The 12,996-nt window shown below is 46.4% G+C and overlaps 1 protein-coding gene across 4 annotated transcripts in view; it reads left to right on the plus strand.

Annotated features, from left to right (window-relative positions):
- The window catches only part of DAAM2 (dishevelled associated activator of morphogenesis 2), a 323,838-nt gene that overhangs the window by 288,442 nt on the left and 22,400 nt on the right, over positions 1 to 12,996 (plus strand). The gene's annotated exons all lie outside the window — the stretch shown is intronic.

Genomic DNA, 12,996 nt, shown 5'->3' on the forward strand with positions numbered 1-12,996 from the left:
ACCTGTGCCTTTCAGCCAGCAGCTTTCACACCCAACTTCTGTGACTTTTTACTGACTCTGACAGCTAGGAAGCTCCTTTGTTCTGCTTCCTCTGGATCCAGATGAGTGGGCTTGTAGGGATACCTGGGACAAATTGTGTACCTTCAATTTCTGTGTAAGCACAGGGAAGGAAATCCCCTAACCAACAGATATTGTTGCTACTTTCTTTTTCATATTTCATGTATCTTTTTTCCAGTGGAAAGTGCCAGATTGGTAGCCCTGGGGACTGAGTTCATCTACGCCCTAGAGGCAGGCCATGGTGGTAGCACTCAGGCATGGGTTAAACGTAGGCTAGGTCTTGGGTTCCTAGATGAATCTTGGGCAGAGTCTGAAGCTTACCAGCAGCTCTTGAGAGATTTTGGCCATCTTGGGTCAGTATCTCCTGGAGCCAAAATGGAAGCAGCAGATTACAACACCAGGACATTAGTGTGAGTGGCGTGAGGTGGAAGGCAGCATCTTGACATTCAAAGAGTTTCAGGGTAAAGGTGATGAATTTGGCCTATCTGTCCCATTCACTGAATGGATACAACCCATATCACCCTTGAGGTTTTGCCCATTATGTCTTTTGCTTCTCTAGAGCTCACTGTGGAGCGTGGTGTGTATGGAAGAAAAGGGACGGGAGGGTTGTGTGACGTGCTGTTAGGAGGTGTTGTGTTACTGGGATTGCTGGCTTTTGGTCAGAAACAAGATCCCCTTTGGTTCTTAAAGATCTCATGACACACATTTCAAGAATAAGGTAAACACTGATGATGTAATGGAAGGGAAATTTTTCAACTGGAGAAATGAATTCTTTACTTCCTCCCCTCTGACAGGGGAGGGATCACATGAGGAATCCCTGTTGTGTTCCCTCCCTCTGGGGCATCTGGTATTGGCCACTTTTGGCAGACAGGATACTGGGCTAGATGGACCTTTGGTCTGACCCACTATGGCTGTTCTTATATTCTTCAGAAAACAAAGAAACACCCTGTTAGGTTGCTGACTAAGAGTGGTTACTCATCCCAGCCTGTAGGACGCTGCATTTCAGTAATAGGTGGGTGATTCCCAAATATGTAAATCTGCAAAAAATATTAGGATCCTTCATGTTAAAAAGTTCCCTAAGTGTATTAATGTTCAGTTATTATTGTCATCAGCTTGCACTTGCTTCTTTGGACAAATCCAATAAGGGAAGTGCAGACCTCTGCCGAGGTGCCAGCTCTTTGCTGATGACTTGAAGCTGGCATTAATCCCTCCGTCTTTTGGTTGAATGGGAAAGAACATGCACGAAAAGCTCCTAAGGATCTGAAAATGTTCAAAGGAACGAGGCCTAAAATAAATGTGGAATGGCAACCCTGTGCTGGTCGGCTGGCAATGTTAAAAGTGGCTGTCCACAGTGAGCAAGTATTTCCTTGGGACATGTTGGTTTCCATTGCTGGTGTCGATAGTTTGAAGTGAGAGATGTGAAGGACCAAACTGCACAGTGAATAAAATATCAGTAATTGAGTTGCCAGGCCTCCTGTTTTTCAGGAGACAAGCAAGATACTGGAGAAGGATCAGGACAATTTGAACCCCTCAGTAACTGTGTGGTCAGTGTCCTGTCAGCATGGGGCACCCTTGCTTTGACCTAACATTTCATCACAATGGGCATGACTTGGCTTGTTAGAATTGCAGCATTTGTCTCACAGCACCCCCACCACAGGAATCCCAAGGTCCCAACAAGAGTTGGTTGGTTGTTATGGCAAAATGGCACAGAAGTCATTAGCTGGCACTCTCAGCAAGGAAGGGTGGTTTATATCTCAGACCCTCCACTTCTGTTATAGCATGGCTTCCTTAAGAGAGCTGCCATTCCTTGGAGTATTTTGGACCTGGAGTTACACCTTATGTGCCCCTAGACACAACATCTTCAGTGCCCCCAGCTGACCTTTCTGTTGCACACAGTTTGAGAGGTGAGGTGCCCCTAGAATGTTGGTGCTCTTATGCACGTGCCTAATTGAAAATCCAGCCCTGGGTGCATTCTATTGACAGGTACTGAGTGTGAGCAAGGCCATTCATTTAGGGATCGATATTGGGTTAAAAACATAAAATCATTCACTCAAGGCAGGGATACAACATTTCCTTGATCAGGCCAGGGCAGGAAAAAGGGAATCCTGTTGCTTTAAAGATTTTGGAGAGTCTCCCCGCAGTCAGACCAACATGTCTGGAACTTGTTGCACATGTTTTTCAACATTTGCCAACATAAAGCATTTAACAAGAGAGGTTTTATGTTAACGACTCTACCATACTTAGGAAACCTCTCCCCCGTTCCCTATTACCTTCTCCTAATGCACCCCACTCTTCTTGAACATATGCCTTTCCAGCTTCTGCTGAATCTAGACCTTGGGTTCTCCCACTGGCATTGAGCTGCCTTGGACTGCTGAAAGAGAACACTCTGTCCTTGCCAGCACTGTGCTCGTTCTCATGTTCACTCCATTCCCCCCTCCCTTGCTCCTTTTTCACAACTGGAAAGTCTCAACAAAACAGATGTGCTTCCCGGAGGCCATGATGGCTCCCGTGCTCCACAGACTCTCTGTGTTCGCTGAATTGTGAACCCTGTCCCTGCTGTGGAAACTACAACTGCTCAGCAAAAGGAGGGCAGAGCACCCATGGAGATCTCACTATCCTGTTCCTTTTGATTGCTAGAAACATACTGGGGGAGGGGAAATGACATAAAAATCCGAGGGGGTAGCCGAGCTAGGAAACAGGAAAAACTTAAAAACTTAAAAACCAACAAACGATCTGGTAGCACTTTATAGACTAACAAAACCGGTGGATGGGATCATGAGCTTTGGTGGGCTGTGTTAGTCTATAAAGTGCTACCAGACCATTTGTTGTTTTTTTTAAGTTTATAAAAATGCTAATGAGGCCTGGGAGAAAGGGGCTGGTCCACCGATTTTAATAGTGAAGTTATGGCTTTCACAGCAGGTGTTGAATATCATTCTAAATATAGAGCAGGTATAGTGCAGGTACTGCAGCTTTCCCCACACAGTGCTACCCATGCACCTCAACCCTACCTTCAAACCACCACCTCTAATGTGGGGGGGGATGTGTTCAGTCTCACGTGGCCCGTGCAGTCTCTGGCCTTTTTGCTCAGACAGACAGCAACAGGACCACTTGGTGTCAACTGTCACAATGCAGAAGAAATGATGTTTTAAATTTTAAGGTCTAGATTTTCAGACCCTAGCCTTTATCTTTGCAAACCAAATGCTATAACCACCATGAATGTTCCCTCTAGTCTAGTGGTCTCCAACCTTTTTACCCACAAGACACTTTTCCAATTTAAGTGCAATGTAAGATCTACCTCAAACCCAAATACCCTAGTCCTGCTTCCTTCCCGCCCCTTCTTTGAGGCCCTGCCCCTGCTCCACCCCTTCTCTGAGGCCTCACCCTGCTCACTTGATCTCCCTTTTTCTCCCATCCTCACTCACTTTCACCAGGCTGGAGTAAGGGGTTGGGGTGCAGGCTCTGGTCTAGGGCCAAGGGTTTGGAGTGAGGGAGGAGCTCCAGGCTTAGCCCAGGGTGGGGGATTGGAATCCAGGAGGGGTGTCAGGGTGCAAGCTCTGGGAAGGAGTTTGGGTACAAGGGGACTCGCATCTGGGCCAGGAGGGCGGGTGCAGGAGGAGGTTCAGGGCTGGAACAGGGGTTCAGGAAGCAGGCTCTGGCTGGGTATCACTTAACAAAGATGGCTTCCGGTTGGTGGAGCAGTGAGGTTAAGGTGTGCTTGCTCCTGCCCTGACCTTGCACCACTCCTGAAAGCAGCTGACATGGACAGCAATGGCTCCATGGTGCCATGTGCTGACCCTCTGAGCCCACAGCTTCTACTGGCCACAGTTCCCCGATACTGATCAATGGGAGCTGCAAGAGTGGGGTCTGCAGGCAATGACAGCATGTGGAGCCTCTCTGCTCTGCCTCTCTCAGGGGCTGTAGGGAGATGCCAGCCACATCCAGGAACAGCAATTACCACAGGGATAATGACTCCAGCCACGACAGGTTCGGCATTTGAGAACTCACTGCTCAAAGAATTCAATGTAAGCGTAGAGAGAAATGAAAATGATGAAATGCACAGGCCAGTCAAGACGCAAAGATAACCCACTTTGCAAGGAGTAACGGAAGTTACAACAACCTCTCATGTTTGTGTTGGGTCAGGAGATGAAAGGGAAGGACAGTGTGTGTTTGTGAGAATGATGGAGACACACACTGTGTGTGAGTGACAGAGATTTGCATTGCCAAGCTCCCTCCAGCCCCTTCTCTCTGTGTGGAGATGGGGTACAGAAGCGGGGGAGGAGGGACACCCTGACATCAGCCCCCTCCTCTTCTCCCTCCCAAGGGGCAGCTCCAAGGCAGAGGGCAGGAGCAGCATGACAGTGGGGGGAGAGGCAACTGAAGTGCCAGCACTTGATAGCTTCCTGGCCAAACCAGTCAGGATCACCTGTCAGAGGCTACAAGATCCAGCGGTAGATCCCGATCTCCTGGTTGGTAACCATTGGTCCAGTCTTTTCCATCCATGTGCAGATTTTTCCCATTTGTGTGTGGAATACATTTTTATGTGCACTGAGGCTGTGGGCGCTCTGCTAATTAGCTGGGTGGCATTTAAATCTCTCCTGAGTGGCCACAGATGTGCACAGCTTAGAGGGAACACTGATCACCATCATCTGTGCATGCCCAAAACATGCTCAGTTAAGATCGGGCTGAAAAATTGGTCCCCACTCTCCTGACACTCACTCATAAAGCTGGGCATTTTTCTCCTGCTGGTTTTTCATCTTCAGTACACTGTGACATCGGAGAGGTAGTTTTTTTAGGAGAACTCACAGAGTTAATTAAAGGTTATTTTCTGCCATTTCTGGGATGGAGGGGTGAGAGAAATTCTATCCTGAAACCTAATCCCAATTGATATATACTTGATCAAGATAGAAATTGTTTTTTTTGTTGGGAATACAGGATTAGATTGAATGTCAACTGAAAAAACTGTCCTTGCTTTTGTGCCCAAAAAAAAAAAAAGGTGCAAAAGCTCAGGCCAAATCAATGTGATTTTTTCACCATTATTTCCTAGGGTATACTTTTTATTTTCCTACTTGCTAAGAAGGGCGTGGCTATATCATGAAAGTCCTATGTAAGCACTGACGATAGAACTGAAGTGAAGCAATGGTATTGTATCTGTTCTCAGCACATGGGTGAACTTCACCTGTGTGTATAGTTTATAACAAAATCTGTTAAATGCTTAATGTATTTCTTCCAGAAGGATCCAAAGTATATTTCAGACATGATCACGACCATAGTGGTCAGAATTAGATAAAAGCTACAGCAAGTGTCCTGCCGCTTCTGGACATCTAGTGCAGGGGCATAACGAAGGCCAAGGAATAATTGTGGCAAGGTTAAGATGAAAGGGAAGTGAGAAGGCCTATTCTCGGCCTTTCTTATGACTTGACTGAAATGAGACCTCAAGCAGAGAACTAATACTAAGTATCATTAGGATGGGAGGTCAAAATCTGCACAGCTGCTGGATGCCAGTAAATTTGGCAAACACAGGGTCTCTGTTCTGAAGAGCAGCAGTTGAAAGTGAAAATCCAGCTAAGATAATAGCCATTAATGGCTGAGAGCTACAAGGCACGCAGGGATACTACAGTCCAAATGGCAGAGAGAAACCATTTCAAACACAAAAGTTGGCCTCCCTCCATCTTTTGGAACCAGTTCCTTCTGTCAGCTACTGAGACTAATAGACTATTGGAGTCAAGCTGGGGTGTGCTCCAAGAGACATGGACAGATACCAAAACTTACCCTCTCAAGCAGAGCCATTTGGTAAATAAATCACATACCCACCGTACATTCAACTAGAAATGCAGATGGCCCCAGGACAAATGATCTAATATGTCAAAAATACTCATGGTGTCTTTCCTGCATAAGCAGGGCTGCTCTTGGCCACCAGGGAGTTAGTTCAAAACCCCTTTTATGATCAATAGGCTTTGAGGAGATGTAGGGTTGTGTCCAAGTTCTGTTGAAATTGATGGACGTCTTTCCACTGAAAAGAACAGCATTGTAGCTGAACTGCCTTGTTGAAGAACTGGAGTGTTAGCACAGGTTGAGCCTCTCCAGTCTGGCACCCTCATGACTGGACCAGCACCAAACCAGAGAATTTGCTGAATTACGGGAGGTCAGTATTGTCCAGCAGCATTACCAACACTGCCAGGGTACGTCAAAACTCCATCGACGGAGCCATGTAGATTTGTTTGTTTGGCAAAGGGAAATGAAGCCGCGATTTAAATAATTGTGGCTTCATTTAAATTTACATGGCTGCCGCGCTGAGCCGACAAACAGCTGATCAGCTGTTTGTCAGCTCAGCGTGCTAGTCTGGACGCTCCCCTGTCGAAATGAAAGCCTTTTATCGACATCCCCGGTAAACCTCATCCTACGAGGCATAACGGGGATGTCGATAAAAGGCTTTCAGGTTGGCGCAGAGTGTCCAGACTAGCACGCTGAGCTGACAAACAGCTGATCAGCTGTTTGTCGGCTCAGCGCGGCAGCCATGTAAATTTAAATTTCCCTTTGCCGATCTGTCTAATCTATATGGCTCCATTGATGGAGCCATGTAGTCTAGACACACCCCCACTGCTTACTGGGCTCTCTGAAGACATTTAGGGTGTGTCTGCACAGCCTCCTAAACTTGAAATAAGATACACAATTTGTGTAACAAATTGTGTATCTTATTTTGATTGTATTTTGAAATAGCCTATTTCGAAATTTGGAGCATCTACACAGTGCCAAATTTCAAAATAACAAACTATTTCGAGATATCCCTTAACCCTCATGGAACAAGGGTTTCAGGGAAGCCGGAATAGTGCACCAGTTATTTCACAAAGTATTTTGAAATAATGGGCAAGTTTAAAAGATGAGGAGTAGCTGTTTGGGGATCCCGAAACAGCCCTGCTGTCTAGACATACCCTTAGGGGTAAATTAAAGCTAAATAACAGCACAGAATACTGAGAGCCAAGACTGGTGGCTGTAAACGTTATGGGACTGTGGGCAACTTGGCCACACCCATGAGAAATGGCCATCTGACTAACTTAAATCATGCCGGACCATAGATGTTGCCAGACCAAAGAGTGTCACACTAGAGAGGTTCAACCTGTAGTAAAGACTTGGATATTGCTTGACTAGGGAAGTATATTGAGTTTTGCTCAGGCAAGGAGGTATAATCCATTCTTCCCATGCTAGTCCCTCAATAACATACTGGAGCCTCCAACTAATTTTCACTTTGCTATTTTCTCTTCTGTGCATGGGTCCCCAGTTCCTGCTGCTTCCAATAAGGTCTCTGCAGCTACTTGATGTTTCAGTGGCAGGTACAGGTGCAAGTGTGTGCTGCTGTCCTATTTTCCATCTCCATGTTGAAAACAACTTTTTGAAATAAAGAACTGTCTAAACCATTTGCTCTGGCAAAAAGAGGAATTCAGCTTTGTTATCGCATGAGATGGAGGAGTGGTAAGTTGCAGAAATGAATTTATTTTAATGAAAAATATAGACCAGACCATGTTACAATCCTTCCTACCCCCTTAACCACCCTCTCCCGCACGTTTTCCATCTTGCTTTTCCCCATATATCTTTCCCCAAATGACTTAAGTAATTAGCAAGTTTCTGTCCGTGTTCCAGCACTCGACATCACAGAACATGAAAAAATAATGTAATTCTTAGTGCTTCCATAATGATTTTCACATGTGGATTTCAAAGCACTTTACAAAAGAGGCAGCTATCATAAGGACCATTGTCCCCATGTCACAAAAGAAAGCTGAGTCAGAGTGAGGTTTGGGGTATGTCTACACTGGAATAAAAGACCTATGGCTGGCCCAAGTTAGCTGACTCGAACTCACAGGTCCCAGAGTCTGTGCTGCAGCCCAAATTTGAACCGCTACACCCCTAAACAGCCCCTTAGGCCTAGTCTGCAGATCTTGGTCAGTGCTGGGTGTTTAATTGCTGTGTAGAAGTAACCTAAGTGACTTGACCAGGGCCACCTAAAGCATCAATGGCAAAGTCAGGAGTTCTGATTCCTGGGCCAGTGGCCTGTGTACAGGGCGTGCTGCCTCTTGTGGGTTCAGCCTGTTTGGCAAACTGATCAGTTATTATGTTTGCTCATGAAGGCTTGGGATGTAGCTCTATCCCAAAAGATGTCACTTGCTCAATAGCCCTTCTTACATCGTAGGGGTCTGTCCATCGAGAATGCCTATAGCGAACCCACAATTACCTGCGGCAAACAAGCCTTTATCTTTTGGGCCCTGATGGCCCTCTGGGAATATTTCACTTGTCCAAGAGTGGAGGCGGAAAGAGGTTCATGACAAACTCTTCTTCAGGGTCCCTGTGACTGTGGTATAGGGCACTAAATGAAGGAGACACCTGGGCTACGTCTACACTGCCCCTTCTCCGGAAGAGGCATGCTAATTTCAAACTTTGGAATAGGGAAATCCACGGGGGATTTAAATATCCCCCGCGGGATTTAAATAAACATGTCCGCCGCTTTTTTTCCGGCTTGGGGAAAAGCCGGAAAAAAGCGTCTCGACTGGCGCGATCCTCCGGAATAAAGCCCTTTTCTGGAGGATCTCTTATTCCTACTTTCAGGTAGGAATAAGAGATCCTCCGGAAAAGGGCTTTATTCCGGAGGATCGCGCCAGTCTAGATGCTTTATTCCGGCTTTTCCCCAAGCCGGAAAAAAAGCAGCGGACATGTTTATTTAAATCCTGCGGGGGATATTTAAATATCCCCCGCGGATTTCCCTATTCCAAAGTTTGAAATTAGCATGCCTCTTCCGGAGAAGGGGCCAGTGTAGACGTAGCCCTGGAGTACGTCTAGACTATATGGCTCTGTCAACGGAGCCACGTAAAATAGTTTACTCGGCATATCAAAGAAGCGGGGATTTAAATAATCCCCGCTTAATTAAAATAAAAATAGCTTCCGCGCTGTGCCGACGATCAGCTGATCCGGCACAGCGCAGCAGTCTAGACGCGGCATGGTCAACAAGGGAAGCCTTTGTCGACCACTCCGGTATGCCTCGTGAAACTGGATGTCCAAGAGATGGTAGATTCTGAGAAGCACATGTGGCAGAACTGACTGTTGGTAGATAAAGTCCTAAAATAGAGCGATGGGATGGAATGTAAAGAGTATAAAGACAGTGTGAGGAGTCCTTAGCATCCCGTGTTCTGTGATACTTGCATTTATAGATTACTCTACAGCAGGGGTGGGCAAAAGGGCCTCCACAGGCCAGATACTGCTCACCCAATTATGGCCTGGGAGTGAAGGGAAGCGCATGAAGTTTCCTCCACCCTGCCAAGAGTGCGCGGCTCCTGGCAGGGTAGGAGGAGACTTTGCACACTCCCCCGCCCCCAAGCGTTGATTGGCCTGGGGGCAGAAAGGGGAGCACACAAAGTCTCCTCATAAGAACAGCCATACTGGGTCAGACCAAAGGTCCATCTAGCCCAGTATCCTGTCTGCAGACAGTGGCCAATATCAGATGCCCCAGAGGGAGGGATCACAACAGGTAATCATCACATGCTCCCTCCCCTGTCTCCCACCTCCAGAGAAACAGAGGCTAGGGACACCATTCCTACCCATCCAGGCTAATAGCCATTGATGGACTTAACCTCCATGAATCTATAGCTCTTTTTTGAACCCTGTTAAAGTTCTAGCCTTCACCACATCCTCTGGCAAGGAGTTCCACGGGTTGACAATGCACTGAGTAAAGAAAAACTTCCTTTTCTTTGTTTTAAGCCTGCTGCCTATTAACTTCATTTGATGAGCCCTAGTTCTTTTATTGTGGGAATAAGTAAATAACTTTTCATTATTCACTTTTCCATACCACGCATGATTTTATAGACCTCTTAGTCTCCTCGGGTATGTCTACACTACCCCGCTAGTTCGAACTAGCGGGGTAATGTATGCATACCGCACTTGCTAATGAAGCCCGGGATTTGAATTTCCCGGGCTTCATTAGCATAAGCGGGGAGCCGCCATTTTTAAATCCCCGCTGCTTCGAACCCCGTGCAGTGCGGCTACACGGGGCTCGAACTAGGTAGTTCGGACTAGGGTGCCTATTCCGAACTACCGGTACACCTCGTTTCACGAGGAGTAACGGTAGTTCGGAATAGGCACCTAGTCCGAACTACCTAGTTCGAGCCCCGTGTAGCTGCGCTGCACGGGGTTCGAAGCAGCGGGGATTTAAAAATGGCGGCTCCCCGCTTATGCTAATGAAGCCCGGGAAATTCAAATCCCGGGCTTCATTAGCAAGTGCGGTATGCCTACATTACCCTCCTAGTTCGAACTAGCGGGGTAGTGTAGACATACCCCTCTTTTCTAAGCTGAAAAGTTCAAGTCTCTTTAATCTCTCTTCATATGGCACCCTTTTCAAGCCCCTAATAATTTTTGTTGCCCTTTTCTGATCCTTTTCCAATGCCAATGTATCTTTTTTGAGATGAGGCAACCACATCTGTACACAGTATTCAAGATGTGGGTGTACCATAGTTTTATATAGAGGCAATAAGATATTTTCCGTCTTATTCCCTATCCTTTTTTAATTATTCCTAAAATTCTGTTTGCTTTTTTCACTGCCGCTGCGCACTGAGTGTGTGTTTTCACAGAGAACTATCCACAATGACTCAAAAATCTCTCTTGCTTGAGTAGTTGTAGCCAAATTAGTCTCCATCATGTATAGTTGGGATTATGTTTTCCAATGTGCATCACTTTACATTCATCAACATTACATTTCATTTGCCATTTTGTTGCCCCATCACTTAGTTTGGTGAAATCTTTTTGAAGCTCTTCACAGTCTGCTTTGGTCTTAACTATCTTGAGCAGTTTGGTATCATCTGCACATTTTGCCACTTCACTGTTTACCTCTTTCTCTAAATCATTTATAAATAAGTTGAATAGGATGAGTCCCAGGATAGACCCTTGAGGGACCCCTCTAGTTACCTCTCTCCACTCAGAAAACTTGCCATTTATTCCTACCCTTTGTTTCCTGCCTTTTAACCAGTTATCAATCCATGAAAGAAACTTCCTTCTTATCCCATTACAACTTACTTTACTTTGAGAGACCTTGTCAAAGGCTTTCTGGAAATCTAAGTATACTATATCCACTGGATCCCCCTAATCCACTTTGTTGACTCAATTTGTTGACCCCTCAAAGAACTCTAGCAGATTAGTAAGGCATGATTTCCCTTCACAGAAACCATACTGACTTTCCCCCCAACAAATTACAGTAAAACTCCGGTGGTCCGGCATCCAGTGGTCCGGTACGTCTGATGGTCCGGCACCAACTGCAACCCAGAAGTGCTCCGGCAGCTGCTTCAAGTTGTTAGTCAATTACATTAACTGTGGCTGGATCTGCAGGCGACAGGCTTGCAATTTATCTTTATCTATTGCCTCTGGAGGGGAAGTGGAGAGGGAAGGGAAGGGGACCGAGCTCGGCGGCAGGGGCAGGGGCGCCAAACTCTCCGTCATGTTGCAGGGTGATGGAGAGGGGGCAAGAGGCAGGCAGCCGCGTTCGGGAAGTTCTAGTCAATTTCACTGCCCCAGGCTAGATCCACAGCCAACAGGCTCTCGATCTACCTTTCCTCTCTACTGCCTGGAGAAGGGGGGGCAGAGGAAGGTAGGGGTCGGCGGGGGAGGGGGCGGGGGTGTGCCAAACCCTCCCTCCTGCTGCAGGGAGACAAAGCCTGTAAGCGGCAGAACAAGAGAGGGAGGGAGAGGCAGGCAGCTGTTTCAAGAAGTTCTAATCAATTACACTGCCCAGGCAACAGGCTCACAATCTACCTTTCCTCTCTACTGCCTAATGGGGAGAGGGGCGGTGGGAACGGGTAGATCCATAGGTGACAGGCTGCTGCTGAAACTCACAAGGGAGGGGAGATGATCCTGTCGGCTGTGGATCTAGCCTGCAACAGGAGGGAGGGTTCAGCACCCCCCCGCCTGCCCGCCTACCCCCTACCCAGGCAGTAGAGGGGAAAGGTAGATTGAGAGCCTGTTGATCCAGCAGTGGCAGTGCAATTGACTAGAACTTCTTGAAGCGGCTGCCTGCCTCTCTCCTCCTCTGCTTCTGCAGCTCGCAGGCTTTGCCTTCTTCTAAAATGGCGGAGGGTTCGGCCCTTGCGGTGCTGTTCCCCTCCGACGAGACCTGCCCCTGCCAGAGTACCTCCCGATAGTCTGGCATTTATGATAATCCGGCACCACCTGGGTCCCAAAGGTGCCAGATTATCGGAAGTCTACTGTATATTCATCTATGTGTTTGACAATTTTATTCTTTACTGTCATTTCAACTAATTTGCCCAGTACTGATGTTAGACTTACCAGCTTGTAATTGCCAGGATCACCTCTAGAGCCCTTTTTAAATATTGGTGTCATTTCAGCTATCTTCCAGTCCTTAGATATGGAAGCTGATTTAAAGGATAGGTTACAAACCATAGTTAATAGTTCTGCAATTTCCCATTTGAGTTCTTTCAGAACTCTTGGGTGAATGCCATCTGATCCCGGTGACTTGTTACTGTTAAGTTTATCAATTTGTTCCAAAACCTCTTCTAATGACACCTGAATCTGGGACAATTCCTCAGATTTGTCACCTAAAAAGAATGGTTCAGGTTTGGGAATCTCCCCAAAATCCTCAGCCGTGAAAACTGAAGCAAAGAATTCATTTAGCTTCTCCACAATGTCTTTATCATCTTTGAGGGCTCCTTTAGCATCTCAATCATCCAAGGGCCCCACTGTTTGTTTAGCAGGCTTCCTGCTTCTGACGTACTTAAAAAACATTTTATTACTACTTTTTGAGTTTTTGGATAGCTGTTTTTCAAACTCCTTTTTGGCTTTTATTATATTATTACACTTAATTTGACAAAGTTTATGCTCCTTTCTATTTTCCTCACTAGGATTTGACTTCCACTTTTTAAAAGATACCTTTTTATCTCTCTCTGCTTCTTTTAC

The sequence above is a fragment of the Pelodiscus sinensis genome, chromosome 3, assembly GCF_049634645.1.
Source record: "Pelodiscus sinensis isolate JC-2024 chromosome 3, ASM4963464v1, whole genome shotgun sequence".
Lineage (NCBI taxonomy): Eukaryota > Metazoa > Chordata > Testudines > Trionychidae > Pelodiscus > Pelodiscus sinensis.